Source organism: Carettochelys insculpta, chromosome 22 (genome assembly GCF_033958435.1).
Source record: "Carettochelys insculpta isolate YL-2023 chromosome 22, ASM3395843v1, whole genome shotgun sequence".
Lineage (NCBI taxonomy): Eukaryota > Metazoa > Chordata > Testudines > Carettochelyidae > Carettochelys > Carettochelys insculpta.
The window spans coordinates 6,095,629-6,112,436 of NC_134158.1; the positions used below are offsets into that span (position 1 = coordinate 6,095,629).

The 16,808-nt window shown below is 53.8% G+C and overlaps 1 long non-coding RNA gene across 2 annotated transcripts in view; it reads left to right on the top strand.

Annotated features, from left to right (window-relative positions):
• Positions 1–16,808, top strand: part of LOC142024992 (uncharacterized) — a 31,320-nt gene that overhangs the window by 9,343 nt on the left and 5,169 nt on the right. The window contains exons 2-6 of one of the 2 annotated variants that reach the window (XR_012648552.1): positions 9,222–9,354; positions 11,006–11,219; positions 12,263–12,390; positions 14,376–14,518; positions 15,000–15,067. This is a non-coding gene — a long non-coding RNA (uncharacterized LOC142024992). The remainder of the gene's footprint in view (positions 1–9,221; positions 9,355–11,005; positions 11,220–12,262; positions 12,391–14,375; positions 14,519–14,999; positions 15,068–16,808) is intronic. The other variant, XR_012648553.1, reaches the window with a different exon arrangement.

Sequence of the window (16,808 nt, forward strand, 5' to 3'; positions counted from 1 at the left end):
GACTCCCGCTGGTCCCCAGAACAAGCTCTCATTTTTCTAATGGCCCTGTCCTGAAACCCCCTGAGGCATCGCCTTGAATAGAGGCAGAAAGTCCTCCAGCAGAGGAGATGTAACCCACTGATGTACCCGTCTCACAGCTCTCCCCTGTGCCTGGTACAGAGAGGATGTTCGCTGACTCACAGTTTAAAACCAGAAGGGAACATAAGCACAACCACACAGCCTCAGACCAAAGGTCCATCCACCCCTGCATCCTGTCGTCTGACACTGGGCCGTGCCAGGTGCCCCAGAGGGAATGAACGGAACTGGAAATCATATGATCATCACATGATCAAGGGAACATAAGATCATCTAGTTTGGCCACCTGAGTGTTAACCTTGTTGTCCCTTCCCATGATGTGCAGGCGCCCAACACCCATTGGCTTTAACAAGGGTTGTGTTTGTCATTGGATCTAAGGACCCTCCCCCCAGTTAGCAGCCCTGCTGCACTTTTCAGCACACCAGTTGCATTGTGGGATTGCAGCTGGAGGACTGCTTCTCCTAGAAGAGAGATATGGACATCCACGCTCGCCCATCCAGGAGAGGTGGAGCCAGATGTATTGTCCTTGTATAAGATATAAGCCAGGGTGAGGAACCTATGGCCTCTGGGCCAGAAGCCCCAAGTCTTGGCACCTTGCTCCCTTACCCCATCATGGGGCTGGAGGGCAGCGCGCACCGAGTTAAGTGAGTGAGGGGTGGGTCGGGTTCGGGGTATTTTGCTGCCCTTAGGAGCACTGAGGCAGGTGTGTAGCGAGGGCTTTTGTTTTGATTTCTGCTTCTCATTTAGGAGCAGGTGAGCCCTGAGGGTGGTTTTTATTTTATTTTGTTTCGTTTGCCTGTGTGTGGCCCCTGGCTGAGTGAACAAAGGTTCCCCACCCAGATCAAAGGCTGAACCAGAGGCTGGGAACCCAGATTCGGCCCCAGACTTGAGCAGACGTTGACTAGTTCATTGTCTGAGCTTGGCAAAAGCACCGGCAGTGCAGGGAAATCCCAGGTGCAGATACAGAACAGATAAGCCAGAGGGAACAAAGACAGGACAGGTGGTGGCTGTGCGTGAAACCAGCCCTCCCCCACCATGGACACGGGGTGCTAGCACCAGAGGAGGCTGCCCTGCCCCAGAGCCCTGGAGCACCACACACACAAGGGCGCTCACACGCAGAGAGTTGTCTGGACCAGCTGGGAAGTGTCAGGGGGCCTTGTTTTAACCCTTTGTGTGGCCGACACTCGTGTTAGCAGTCCGGGAACCGCAGTCGGGGTGCAAGGGCTGAGACTCGTCCGGCTGAGGGCCTTTGCCACTGCGCTGTGCTGGTAGTGGTGTATTACCGCATGGGCCAAGGGGGCCCATGCCCAGGGCCCCTCGCCAATTCGGGGCTCCCAGAAAAATCGCTGCTCGCTGGAATGGGGTGGTATGGGGGCGGGGTTACAGGAAAAGGGCAGAGCAAAATGGGCTGCAGCCAATCACACGCAGAAGGGCAGGGTCACAGGCGGGGGGCGGGGTCATAATACCAGCCCCAGGGCCCCCACTCCATTTGCTGAAGGCCGGGAGACCTTAATCCGCCTCTGCGTGCCGGGGGTTGGGTTCTTTATGAACGACACCGGGGCGCATCGAAGCTGCAGCTCAGGCTTGCAGCGCTCACCTCCTGGGCGTGCTGAAGGCAAAAACACGGAGAGCCGGGACCTCTCCGAGCAGCCCAGCCTGAGCTACCACAGCAATGTCCTTCCAGCCTCTCTGCCCCACGCAACAGCCCCAGGCCAGCAGAGCGCTGCTGGGAGGGGACGAGGATGTTCTGCGGAGGGGGATCAGGACGCTGGAGATGCTGGCGGGCAGGAGAGAGGTGCGGGCGCAGGACAGGCTGGAGCAGAGCATCTCTGGTGCAGCGTTCTAGCCTGACACAGCCTGTTACAGCCCGTCACAGCCTGTTACAGCCCCAGCCGCAGGCTGCCTCGTTAACTCCACAGCCAGTTAAGCTGCTGGCTCTAGTCCTGTCCAGGTCACCCTGGTAGCGGCCAAGAGAGCAGCTGTCATGGGAGCCAGTGAGGGTGTGGTTCCGGGAAGGAGATCAGATCTATTGCGGGAGATAAGGGATGATCTGTTTTTGAGAACAACAAAAAGTCTTGTGGCACCAAGACTAACCCGGCCGCCTCTCTGATGGATGGCGTGTTTGTGTATCGCTTCACCCAGGGCGGTTCTCCTCTGTGGCCTGACCTTTGTGGGCTCCTGCCTTCAGCTTTGTAAAGCAAGATAGGCACAAACAGGGCCAGGTTCTGATCTCAGAGAGCTCAGGGTAAATCCAGTGACGCCTCCCTTGTCTCTGGAGTTAGGGGCGTATCCTGATTGCAATGATGCCGGTGTAAGTCTGGAGCGACCCCGCTGCAGGCTGTGGAATCATGGCTGGATTCTGGTCTCAGTGCCCTATGGCGAGTGCAAATCTGGAGTGACCCCCATGGAGCCTGGATTCTGTCACCCCAGACTGGCTCATGAGGGATGTCCATGGACTCAGGCCAGACTCTGGCCTCTGTTGCAGGGTTTGGCTTAGGCAGCTGTGAACTGTGCAGCAGGCTCCTGTCTCCTGTTCCTGCCCCTCTGAACCCTGGACCCGCTCCTGCGTCCCGCTGACACAGTGGAAAGCCAGCTACAGGCCTGTGCCCCTATCCGGCTGTCAGGACCCCCACGCGGGCCCCACTGCAGTACTGGGGCCGTAGTTCTGGCGAAGGTATTGTATAACACAACACAACCTCACAAAGGCCTGGTCCGTCCCCCTTTACCATGAACGGCTGGATTCCCAGTGACACCAGTGATCTGTGGAACTCCCTGCCAGGGGATGCTGTGTAGGTGGCAAACGTAACTGGGCTCAGAACAGAGCTAGGTAAGCTTGTGGTGGACAAGGCCATCCATTAGCTGCTGTGAATAGGGATGCACCCCATGCTTGGGGTGTCCCAGAACCTCTGAGTGACAGAAGCCAGGAGGTGAGGATGGAGAGAGGAGAACCTCCCAAAAATTCTGTCAGACACTGGGATGGATGGACCATTGGACAACACTCTTGCCCATAAGTTAAGGAAATATGGTTTGGATCCATGGACTATAAGATGGATAGAAAGCTGGCTTGATGGTCGGGCCCAACGGGTAGCGGTCAATGGCTCAATATCTGGATGGCGGTCTGTTTCAAGCGGAGTGCTGCGAGGCTCAGTTCTGGGGCCGGTGTTATTCAACATCTTTATTAATGACCTGGATGAGGGACTGGATTGCACCCTCAGCAAGTTTGGGGATGACACAAAACTAGGGGGAGAGGTAGATTCATTGGAGGGTAGAGAGAGAACCCAGAGTGACCTGGGTAAATTGGAGGATTGGGCCAAAAGAAATCTGATGCGGTTCAACAAGGAGAAGTGTAGAGTCCTGCACCTGGGACAGAAGAATCCCAAGCATTGTTAATAGGCTGGGGACTGATTGGCTCAGCAGCAGTACAGCAGAAAGGGACCTAGGGGTTATGGTGGATGAATGGCTGGATATGAGTAAACAGTGTGCCCTTGTAGCCAAGAAGGCTAAATGGCATATTAGGGCGCATTAGGAGGAGCATTTCGAGGAGATTTAGAGAAGTGTTTTTTGCCCTCTATTTGGCACTGGTGAGGCCACATCTGGAATATTGCGTCCAGTTTTGGGCCCCCCCACTACTGAAAGGATGTGGATGTGCTGGAGCAGGTTCAGCAGAGGGCAACAAAAATGATTAAGGGTCTGGAGCACAGGACCTATGCAGACAGGCTGAGGGATTTGGGCTTGTTTAGTTTACAGAAGAGAAGACTTACAGGTGATTTAATAGTAGCCTTCAACTTCCTGAAGGGGAGCTCTAAAGAGGATGGTGAGAAACTGTTCTCAGTGGTGACAGGTGGCAGAACAAGGAGCAATGGTCTGAAGTTGAAGAGGGAAAGGTGTAGGTTAGATATTAGGAAAAACTACTTCACCAGGCGGGTGGTGAAGCACTGGAATGCTTTGCCTAGAGAAGTGGTGGATTCTCCATCCCTTGAGGTTTTTAAGTCCTGGCTGGACAAGGTCCTGGCTGGGATGACTTAGTGGGGGTTGATCCTGCTTGAAGCAGGGGGCTGGACTAGCTGACCTCCTGAGGTCCCTTCCAGCTCTGTGATTCTATGACCCAGGACAGCAGATCTTGTGTTCTCCTCAGGGCCCCTGCCCCACTGCCAGGCAGTGTCAGCCGGCAGCCCATAGGGAGAGGTGCTCTTGGGGGGAGTCCAAGGGGCTGACAGAGGAGGGCAGGACAAGTGGTTATGACACAGGGCTGGGACTCAGGTGATATGGCTCCAATTCTAGGTTCTTTGGTAAGACTTTAGCTTGGGTCTTGTACACTCTTGTAGCTCCTAACAAACTAGGCAAATGCAGCCTAGGTGGAGCTACTGTGAGGTGGATGCGGAACTGGTTGGATAATGGTCCCAGAGAGCAGTTATCAGTGGGTCACAGACACACCGAGAGGGCAGAACATGTGGGGTTCTGCAGGGGTCATTTCTGGGACTGGTTCTGTTCAATATCTTCATCAACGATTCAGCTGGTGGGCTAGAGAGTGCGCTTACAACGTTGGCAGGTGAGAGTCAGCTGGGAGGGCTGGCAGCGGTTCGGAGGACAGGGTTATAACTCCAAACGAGCTGGACAAACTGGAGAAATGGTCTGAGGTAAATGGGATGAAGTTCAATAATGACAAATGCAAAGTGCTCCCCTTGGGGAGGAACCATCAGCTGCCCAGAGAGAAAATGGAAGAGCAGAAGGGGATCTAGGGGTCAGAGTGGGCCACAAGGTGAGCGCGACTCAACAGTGTGATGCTGTTGCAAAAAAAGCAAACACCGAAGTGGGATGTATCATCAATTCTTCTGCTGTACGATAGACTGATCAGATCTCCACTAAGCGTTATGCCCAGGTCCGGGCACCACATTCCAGGAAATATGTGAACAAGTGGAAGAAGGTTCAGAAAAGGCCAACAGAATGATTAGCGGTCAAGCAAACATCACACATGAGGGAAGGCTGGAAACCCTGGGTTTGTTCAGTCTGAATAAAGGCGGCTGAGAGGGGACAGGATAACAATTTTGAAGTACATAGAAAGTTGGTACAAAGAAGAGCCTGAACCATTGTTCTTGTGAATCGCTGATGACAGAAGAAGCAGCAATGGGCTTAGACTGCAGCAAGGGAGGTGTAGGTTGGACATTAGGAAAAACTTCCTAACCATGTAGGTGGTTAAACACTAAAATAAATTACTGAGGGAGGTTGTGTCCGTGGAGGAATTTAAGAGCAGCTTAGGCAAATTCCTGCCAGGGATGAGGTAGATATTCCTTTGCCTTGCCTCAAATGCAGGGCATGGACCAGCTGGCCTATTGAGAGCGTTTCCAATCCCACCGGTCTATGATCCTGCCACTGATTCTGTATATGTCCTTGGGCAAGTCACTGCATCTCTCTGAGCCTCACACTTTGGAGGGGGGGATGATCCTGCCTTTGTCTGTGTGTCGACGGCTCGCAGGAGCTCTCGCTGCAGGTATGGGCTGATGTTGTAAAACATTTTCAAAACCAACACTGAGTGATCTCTGCCCAAAGTGTTATTTTGTCAGAGCTATTCCCAGTCATCCGCTTTCTAATTAGATCAGAGTTTCCAGTGAAACTAGAACACCAAGGGGTTTTCCTGATCTGACCGACACCTGGGCTTGCTGCTTCCCCTGCAGCTCTTTCTGCTTATTTTGAGATAGCTTTTGCATATGTACCAGCTTTGCTTCTTTTTTCTGCACCTGTCTCTGAAATACGGCTAGTACATGTGGTGTGCTCGTCAGTGTACTGCTCAGTCTTTTGCCAAGGGAACGTTCTTCATTTAAGTTTATTTATTTATCTATTTTACGATAGCAGCTTGTTGCCCAAATAGGATCAGGGCCCTATTGCACCAGGCGCTGCACAGACACACAGCGAGAGACAGTCCCTGCCCCAGCTGAGATCAGGGCCCCGTTGTGCCGGGCGCTGCACAGACACACAGCGAGAGACAGTCCCTGCCCCAGCTGAGATCAGGGCCCCGTTGTGCTGGGCTCTGCACAGACACACAGCGAGAGACAGTCCCTGCCCCAGCTGAGATCAGGGCCCCATTGTGCCGAGCGCTGCACAGACACCCAGCGAGAGACAGTCCCTGCCCCAGCTGAGATCAGGGCCCCGTTGTGCTGGGCTCTGCACAGACACACAGCGAGAGACAGTCCCTGCCCCAGCTGAGATCAGGGCCCCGTTGTGCCGGGTGCTGCACAGACACACAGCGAGAGACAGTCCCTGCCCCAGCTGAGATCAGGGCCCCATTGGGCTGGGAGCTGCACAGACACACAGCGAGAGACAGTCCCTGCCCCAGCTGAGATCAGGGCCCCGTTGTGCTGGGCGCTGCACAGACACACAGCGAGAGACAGTCCCCACCCCAGCTGAGATCAGGGCCCTGTTGTGCTGGGCGCTGCACAGACACACAGCGAGAGACAGTCCCTGCCCCAGCTGGGATCAGGGCCCTGTTGTACATATTAAGAAACATATTTCCAGCACACACATCTAACTGTGTAAACACCCCATATATTTATCACACCATGATTACCTGAGCCAACCGGTTTTCCTTTACATACAGAACTTTGCATGGCACCTTTTAGATCGCCAGTGCAGCATGAGTTATGTCTGACGAGCGCCAGGGCTCAGGGTTACGTTAGATGAGAGCCAGGGCTCAGGGTTATGTTGGATGACCACTATTGTCGACCATACACAGGAGGTGCCAGAGTGGAGCACCCTCAGCACAGCTTTTTGGAACTGCAACAAGCCACAAATGGGAGATGCGAGTTCTCAGATCAGAACTTTCTGTGCTGCTCGGATTGGGGCCAACTGCATGAAGCCAGCCCAGGCCACATATCACACATCCTCTCTATGTGGGCGTTGCCGTTGGAAACCAGCCACGTAGAGACCACATCCTGCCCTGCACACAAGTTCGTTCCAGTGCAGCTCCGCCTAACCGCCCCCTGCACTGCCCTGCACCTCGCACCGTGAGTCCAATGTCTGCACCGTTCCCACCTCGGCTCCCCTTTGGACTCCCCGCCCCGTGCACGATCGAGCCAACTCCTCTGAGCAGGAGACAGACAAACCCTTTATGACTCTGCACCAGGAGCACCCAGTGAGCTGCACAGACACACTGGGAGAGACAGGCCTGGCCCTGGTGAGCTAGTAAGCGAGCTAGAGAAATGCATCTGTTCTTAGAGCAACACAGAGCGAGCGCGCCATCATCTTAGTGCACCACACAGCACTCTTACTGTGCTTCCAGCCCCCCTGCCGCGTCCTGTACGACCGCAGCTCAAGGCCTACTTGTATTTAGACTCACATCTGCGAGGGCCAGAGCCACGTCTCTGTGGCTACCACAGAGGCCGCCCGCCGCCTTTGCACAAACTCAGAAATGAAAGACGAGTATCTCCCATGGAAACTCCACAGCTGCCCACCCAGCATCATTCTTTCAAGTGTGTTCTTAAAAATAACGCCTATTACTCAGCCCAGTCCTTCCTGGCTGGCTGCTGAGAGCCCCAGTGCTGCAGCGGTAGGTGCTGGGAGCCCCTGGGCCCCACCAGCAGTGTGAGATCAGAAGCAGGGGAGGGTGGAAAGGAACGTTCGCTGCCCCTGCGGCTTTGCCCACGCTAGGAAACGTGCACATGGCAGTTAACGTCTCTGAGCAACACAGACAACTGCATCTGTCACTATCAATGGCTAAATTTCCCAGAACAAGGTCTTATCAGAGGCTCTTGTCTGAACGAACAAGGGCAGCTGTGGTAGAGACACAGTGTAGCCTGCTCTGCAAAATTATTGCCTCTTGTCAAAGTTTCGCTTCCCTCAGAGGAAGCAGACGCAGCCTCTCTCTCAGCCACACAGTCGCTGTGCTTGGCAGTCAATTAATTAGGCAGGTCCAACAAATGAGGGATTCTCTTTGTGCTTCCCATGTTCTGAGGTTTTTGAAAGCCTTATGCAGCCCTGAGTGTAAGCTAGAGCAGTCCATGGGCTGCTCCAATTTACAGTCTGCTCCCTGTGGGCCCTGGGTCGCATGGACTAGCCATAAGGCAGCATGCTATGGCCACATCCCCAGCGCCTGTGCCGGCAGCCTGAGAGCAGGGTGGTTGCGGGTTCCTTACGCCAGCCACTCAAGAGGAATGGCCTGTACTAGAGGATCAAAGCTGTCCCACCCATTGGACAGCTGGGGGCAGGACAGGGGCTTTCACACCTCTCTGGCTGAGACCGGAAAGCCCCTGGACTCCCCGTGCAGTATCGCTCTGAGATCAGACAGAAGCCAAGCAGGGACGGCCGCACGCTACATTCAGTTTCATGTTGTGAATGTTCTGGCAGGTGACAGATTCCGAAGCCTCTCAAGAGGAGCGGCTTCCTGCACCGCCGCATCGGAGCATCCCATCCATGGCCGGCGCGGGGTGGCTGCCCCAGGGCCCACGGCAGCCACCTCCGCTGTTCTATGGACAGGCCCCAGGGCAGCCCAGGAGATTATCTGGGGAGAAGGGCTTGATGCCCTCCTCTCTCTCAGAGCCAGGCTCACAGTGGCTTCCCCTGGCTCCTTGCCTCATGCCTCTGCAGCCCAGTCTCCTAGCCCCTGCATCTGCAGTCAGGGAAACCCCTCCGCCCACATGGCTTAGCTGTGCCCTGCCATGCACCTTGGAGGGTCCCATCCTTTGCTCCCAGCTGCTTTTACGACAGAGCAGCGGCTTCCTGGCTCCTTGCACTGAGCCTGGCAGGGGGTGCTCAGCCACCTGGGGACTCCCACGTGGTCTGCATCTGTCTTAGGAGCGAAGACTTACTTGGTGGTAACCGTCAGTGACTCCCAGCACAGCGCTAATTTTGTGTAGTGTCGAGCACAATGGGGACCAATCTTGAGGGGTTTTGATGCTTCCTTTAGTATTAATTACAAGCATTTTTCTGTGGAAGGACTTAGAGAAGCACTGGGGATGATACAGGCAGCAGGATATCCAAAGAGAAGAAGGGAAATGTCCCCTCTGGCTGACCCTCCATTAGGCAAGTTGAACGCAATACCCTTTGTGTAAGCTGAGACAGGGCAGAGTCGAAGGGAAGGCCCAGGGGTCTGGAGGCCTCTGCAGTTGCCACAAAGAGGAATTACTTCATGGTTCGTTGTCCGATCTCATTGGCAGGTGGAAGCTTCCCAAGAGAAGAGGTGATTGCATTAGCTCTAAATCGAGACATTTCATAACTCAGGAGTCACGGCAGAGCTGCTCAACATTTTTCATGCAAGACAAAAGGTTTCAAGGGAAAAATTTACTTTTGGTAAGATATGGAGGGATTTTCACCAGCAACCAAAATATTTCCATTTTCAGCAACCAAATCCTTCTTCTTCTTCTTCTTTTTTTTTTAAAGAAAGCAACTGAAAATTTAGACCCAATCTGGAGAACTTTTTGAGTGACACCAAAAATTTTGGCCAAAAATTTCATTGCGGTGTAGCAGGAAATCCTCACAGGTGTGTTTCTGGGAATAAATACATTGTTGATTGTGACGTGCTCAGATACTCGGTTGGTCAGGCCACACAATAAGACCAGGGACATCTTTGTTTGTTTAACGTGGATCATTAGGAGTTCATTTATTAACAAGCTGCATAAACAACAGAGGCTTCATTCCAGGGAAAGATCTCACACACTTCTCAGTCCTTCCATTTGCCGCCATGTCGCATGAATGTGTCCTCTCCACCCGGTCAAAGGCTGTTTCCCGAGTGTCCTTCTGCTTGTGCACTCATTGGCACTAGTGTTAGGGGATCTGGAGCATGGCTGGGATTTGGAAGCACTCCCCAGCTGGTGTAAATGACCTCTCCCTGGTGTAAATCAGGGCCCGCCAACTCATGCAGAACTAAGACTGCAGCCTGGCTGGTTCTGGCTTTCCCCTCACTGAAGGGGGAACCTTGTCAACCTCTAGAAACTCTTAATCAGTGACCTCAAATATGGTTCATTTCTAAGGAGGCTGCTGTGGCCAGTGAGTACATTAACAGGCAGCTGTGACATTTGTTTCTCATGCCTCAGTAGCGTGACAGCGCACCGCCCTTACAGCACCAATAACTAGCTGTTATATATGGGGGTGTAAACACAGATCACAATGAAATGGATTCATGCAGATGAACAAGAAGAATGGTCTGGGGCTGGGAAAAGCTGCCTTACAGTGAGCTACTAACAACGAGAGCTGGAACAATTATCTGGCTGTATTGTGCAGCGATACAAAACAGGGTTTCAGGTCAGCTAAAACTCCCAGATTGTTTGGGCCAGCCAATGAAATGAATAACTAGCTTCTCCAGGGGACTTAGGAACCATTTATTGAACCACTGGAGGAATGAGTGGTGCCCAGGCCCGCCCTTAAGCCCAGTGTTTGGGACACTCACCTGGTGCATGGGACGTGTTGGGCTGTAAGTCTGGACAGGGGTGTGACAGCAGAGGATTCTACTTTCACAGACAAAGGCCAGGTGCAGTTCCGTGGCTGGACATTGTGGTGGGACAAATTCAGACCAGAAACAAGGCCCAGTTTTCAATCAGGGGGGTGCAAAATCTTTGGAGCCACTTCCCCCAGGGACAGGAAGGATTGTCCAGTACATGGAGTCCTTTGCCCCAAGGTTGGGTTGGTGATTCTAGAAGATAACATCTGGCCCAAGCACAGGTCACGGGCCTGATGGCCGAATCGCTGAGTGAAAACACTCCAGCCTGTGTGAGGCAGGTCAGGCTATCGGCAGTGATGGTCCCTTTGCGCTTTAAAACGTATGGAGCTCCTGAAAGCTCTCGGTTCATGAAAGCACCGGGCCTGTGACCTGTCAGTCAGCTTGGTGGTTTTGTTGAGGTCTTTCACGCAGCCACAGGGGAGAATCCCACTGAAAAACAGGTGGCATGGAAATGAGGTGCAGATGCAAAAGCAGAGGCTGAAGATGGGGTGTTTTCATTTTCAGGAGGTCGGGGCACCAGTGAGTGGTGGCTGTGGGCTGACAAACTGTTCACCCTGCCTTTGGCTCTGACTCAGCGGTGCCTGTAAGAACCCACCCTCGGCCTCGCCTGGGTGCAGAGCACAGCTGCAGGTGGCGGTGGCTGATCACCCCGCAGGGAGCAGTGCGCCAGGTGACACAGGCAGCCTTTCAGAGCGGGAGGTGGCCACGGGAGACCCGTGTAAGTAATGCTCCTCAGGCTGTATGTCCCCAGGATTTTGTTGTGAGCTCAGCTCCATGTTCTGAGACGCTCACTGGGGCTTCCCCCAGCCTGGGCAGTGGGAGAGGATTCAACCTTCAGCCCCACAAAGGGGGCTCTGCTGTGGGCACAAATTCCCAGCAGCTCCAGCTCAGAACCTGTGCCCTCATGAAAAGGTCACGAGAGCCTTTCCACGGCTCAGGTCTCTCTGATCTGGATTTCCCAAGTGTGGGTGAAGAGCTGACAATGCGGCTGTTCTCCCTGGTGCCTGGCTTCAAGAGGCCACCCAGGTATTGTCTAGAAAACCCACCTCAACCAGCAAATGCTAGTTGTGCTGGAAATTAAAATCACTTTTGAGGCAGGATGAGGAACAGGAAGATGTGAGCACAAGAAAACATGTTTGTGAAGAGATTAGAGTGCAGGATGTGGAGCAATGAAAACCCATCTCTGACAGATCTACCATCTGCTCATCCGTGCAAGCATTCAGCCTGGCGGCCATCAGGGTCTTAAATCAAGCTGGGTGAGAAAACGTTGACTTTTGATCAAGAGACTGAAAAATTTTCAGCATCTCTTGACAAAAACTCAACATCTTCTGCAGAAGCCAGACACGGTCCATGAAAAGTTTCAGCTAATCCAATATCCAGCTTTCCCTCAGGTAAAAGGTTGGTTGGAAATCTTTTGACGAGCTCTGCTCTTGGTATCAAGACCTCGCAGAACGAGCGTGCTCGCTGCTTCCCTAGTGCGAACATCCTGCTCCTTCTATGCAGGGATCAGCTCTACAGTTTATCAATACCTGGGAGATCAGGTGTTAATATTGGACTTAGAAGCAGCTTGTGGCTTGTTCTATAAAGTGAAGATAAAGCTCTTTAAAGCCAGACCGTATAGAAACCATGTGAGAGGAGCAGCCCCCTCTTCGTGTGCTCCCTACGTTGGGCACCACACCCCTGGGAATGGAGAACTTCACTGTAAAGATTTTGAAGGACACACGTGGGTTTCTGAAGGTCTATAAACCTTTCTGCTTTCAGAGCGTGAGAACAAAGATCCATCTACCCACCCCGCTGCTTTCCAGCAGTGGCCAACGCCAGATGCTGCAGAGGGAATGGACAGAAGAGGCATCAAGGGATCCATCCAAATCCCTGGTTCCTCTTCACAGGCGAGTTCAACCCCAGAAACAGGGGCTGTGCTCAGAGGTAGCTGCACTGACTAGGTCTGGGAAGGGACACACCCTTGATGAATACAAGGCGCCATTTGGGGGCCCTGTGGGGTGTCTCTTGGCCTGGCCCTCAGCCACAGCATAATGTGCGGAGTCGCCAGTGCCACTATACGCACAGCGCCAGTTAATCTAACCCCAGTGCCTCTATACGCACAGCACCAGTTAATCTAACCCCAGTACAAGTCCACACCGCTCCCCGCTCAGCGGCCTCTGGCTCTAAGGGCACATCTACACGTGGGGAGAGTGACCTGGTCAGGGTCGGTCTTCTGGGGTCTGATTTCATGTCCCAAAGTCGACCCACTGGGGCTCGAGAGTTGACCCCGTACGCCTCATTCTCACAAGGAGTACGGGCGAGAGGACAACTATCTGGTGCTGCTCAGGCTGGGGGGGAAGGCAGAGAACACATCACCCCATGTGGCTCTGCACTCTGCAGGGAAGCGCCCCCACCCGCTGAGGCTGCCTCACGCCTCTCCCATTGAATGGGAGTCAGCCGGTGGGGCGGCGGGTGGCTGGCACACCTGCCATGGCACCCCCTGCATGGCGGTGCACCGCTGGCAGTTCGCACCCATGCCAGAGGGGCGGGGCCTTGTGCGTCAGATCCAGGCAAGCCAGCCCCGGCCCAGAGGTTCCCCATGCCTGCTCTAAGGGCCCGGACCTAGTTTTCCAGAAAGTTGCCTATAAATCTCTTTACTAGTTCAAAAGCTCGAGGCAGGGCAAAGGAACGTGTAGAATTTGTAAAAACAAGGAGCGGTTCTGTAGCACCTTAGAGACGAACGGACCGATCAGAGCAGTAGCGCTCGTGGGTAAAACCTGCTTCCTCAGAGGCCCTGGAGTGGGAATACAAAGGCAGGTGTCTCGGGAGGAATATTACTGCAAAAGAAAGAAGTTACTGTCCCTTATCAAGGAGGGTGATCAGTTAGGGTGATTGTGACCATTCACTGTGGCCGATGAGGAAACATAAATATCCAGGCAAGTTGCCTTTGTATCACATTAACCAATTTAGGTCCTTATCAGGGCCTAATTGTATGGTCTGAATTTGCAAGTGAGGTCCAGGCCGGTGGTTTCCCTTTGTAATCGAGTTTTAAAGGGGTTTTTGTTTGTTGGTTGGTTGTTTTTTGGGGAAGAACGGCGACTTTTAAATCCATTCCTGACTGTCCCTGGACATTAAAGTGTTCCCCTATGGGTGTCAGGGGGTAGCCAAGTTAATCTGTGTCCACAATAACAACAAGAAGTCCTGGGGCACCTTATAGACCAACACATATTTACGAGCATGAGCTTTCGTTGGTAAACACCTGCTTCGTCCGACAAAGCGGGTCTTTGCCCCTGAAAGCTCATGTTCCAAAAACTCTGCAAGTCTACAAGGTGCCACAGGATTTCTTGTTCTTTTTTCCCTGCAGGGTTGTGTGTGTGTGTCCCCTTTCCTGTTGTCTGGTTAGTGCCTGTTTATCCTTTGGTGAGGGACTGTCTGGAGAGTCCAACAAACACGGCAGGGGAGCTGGCACACGATGGCACAGAGCACGTCAGGGGATGGGCAGGTGGCTGACCCCTGAGAGTGCGGCTGATGCGGTGAGGTCCTGTGACAGTGTCACTTTGATAAAACCATGGCGAGATGGCAGTGGGGTTTGGTGCAGGGACAGGTTCCTGGGTAAGTGAGTTTCTGGGCTGTGTTGCGTGGCAGCTGGTGAGCATTTGCTTCCGGCTGGGAGGCTGGCTGTAGACGAGGACTGGCCTGTCTCCCAAGGGCTGTGATATGTCAGAGTAAGTCCTTTAGCTTCACAAACATCACATGTTTCTGCTTTCAAGGACCTCTGCAGCCTCCCTGATGCCTCTAGGCTAGATGGGTTCTCATCAGGGTGAACAATTGTTCTTCAAGGGGATGAGATTTTTGCCTTTCAATTTAATCACCAGCTTTCACTCCCTTCCAGGGAAATCAGGAGAAGAAACATGCTCACAATCACCGGCCTCTTGCTGATGGAGAGCGGCACTAAGAAATAAAGCACTTGTCTTGGCAACAGCCTTGTTCACCGCACTGTTTGCTTTGAAGCTGTTTATGTGCCTAGCCCGGCAGGTGAGGTGCACCTCTTGTGAACAGGGAGAGAGTGAAGTAGAACAGACACGTCAGTGCTTTAAGATGCAGGGAATTCACACAGCCACTCAGAGAAAGCACACAAAAGTCCCCAGCGCCCGCTCAGCCAGGTCGGGGTCTCCAACGAGACGACGACTGAACCACACCAGCTGGGCCAGCTGGTCCCTTAGCATGCGACTGTCAATACCCTGAACATGGGAGTAGCTGGGCTCTGCAGCTGTGTATGGGGAAGAGACTAGAGTCACAAGGCTGGGGGCAGATCACACAAAACTGACCCCAGGATCCAGGCTGAGTTCCCAGGCTGGGCTTTTGAGGCAGCTGGCCCCGGTCAGGGGCTGGAGGGAATGGCTGGGTTGGCGCTGAGCCCAGCATAGGATGTTACTCAGGCACAGCCTGAGATTCCTGAGACTTTGTTTGAACTGATTTTGCGCTACCATTTATTCTGTGCTGGTTTTGTCCTCAGGGAAGGGCCCTCGAGATAGGAAGTCCAAGCTGTGGCACAACAGCAACTTCATTGCACCATGGACAATGGTAGGAAGTGAAAAATAATGGCAGGAAGGCTTAACCCACCCATCTGCTAAGCTTTGGTATTTCCCCTAAACATCCGCATTGACGTCACTCCCGCTTTCCTTTGCCCAAGGGCTGCCTTTTCGAACCAGGACCCAGTACAGATGTGCAGAGTTAAACAACCGAGAAGCAGCAGGAGAATTAGGACATGTAATAGATAAACAAAACCTCTCCCGCTGGAAGACACAGCCGCTGCCTCAGTTTCCCTCTTCTTACTGGGCAACTTAGCTCTGCAGTGCAGTCACCGCATCCCCCACTTGCTGAAGACTAGAGGAAAACTAAACACTGGCAACCTCTGACCCAGCCCATCACTGCCCACCCACAGCCCAGTCTGTCTGCCACCTCTGTCTGAATGCAGCCCCTCAGAGCAGATGTCTGAGCATCCCACATCTAGGGGCTGCTCAGGGATGCAGGGTAGCTCACAGCTCCCTCTGCCATGGGACCCACCTTGGGTCCATCTGCTGCATCTCCCCACTTAGCTCCCTCCAATGCCTAGGAAAACTTCCAGCACCTGTCCCGTCTTCCAGGGAATGCCGGCACCCTACAGAATCCAACCTTCCTCCAAACCCTTTTCAAGCCCAGGCACACAGAAATAAACGCAACGCTCCTGGTCTCTCCCACAACCTGCCTTCCACCTACTCAGCCAGCCCCACAGGGAGTTCGTATATAAACCTCCCTCCCAGCATTCCTGGGGGTGAAGCCCACAGTTCCCACCAGCTCCGGGAACAGTAAGTCTCAGGATTTACCAGTCCAGGACAAAGCAAGGCCTGGAACCTCTCTTAAAGGGCCAGCACACCCGGGCAAAGTTCTACAAGCTGGGTGGGGTGTGCCTGGGAGGTGGTGAAAGAGCTTTCTGGGGGCTGTCAGGCCCTTACAATTACATCCCTGCAAACAGATTTAATTACATCATGAAATTTACAAGTTTAAAAATCCCAGGACCATGGCACTGACTGAAACGGGCCATGAATGGGGCAGCGCCCTAGCTACGGCTGAGTGGCTGCTTCAGGGCCTGGAGCGTGGGGCTAGGCCATGCCGGGTATCGGGGGGAGAGCAGAGTCACAGGGCTGGGGTCAGACCACACAAAAAGAGATGCCCCCTGGCAGCTCTGTCACACCTCCCCCGACCCAGCCAAGATCTTCCCCATTCCTCCAGGTGTGGGACAGCTGTGGGACCCCCCTCCTGGGGGCCGTGGCGGGACCACATCGAACGGGCCACCTCCCTGTGCCCCCTGCTCCTGGGCGATGGGGAACTGAGGGAGGCAGGGTCAGGCTGGAGTGTGTGGCTTGTGGAGGGCAGCAGGAGAAGATAGGGGGCTACTGAGGTGAGGGGCAGAGTACGATCAATACTCCCAGCCTGCCCCAGCCTCTTCCCACCTGTGCCAACAGCCCTGCCAGGCTCCCCCTTCCCCCACACAATCAGACATCTCCTGGACTCCTTCCTACAGCATCCACCCCTTGTCCTCTACTTCCCACCAGCTCTGTCAAACATGGCCCTGGCAGCTCCTGCACCTCTCCAAGCCCCCTGGTGTTTGAGGTGCACAGGGGGTGGGCGCCTGCCTCCCCCACTTTTGCTGGCGCAGACCGGTGAGGACTGAGACCTGTTACACACCAAGCAGCAGAAGACTGGGGGGAGATGGGCAAGAATCAGCACCCAGAGGTGTGGGTGAGCTGGGGACCGTAGTGTGAAACCCTGTTTGGAAACTGCC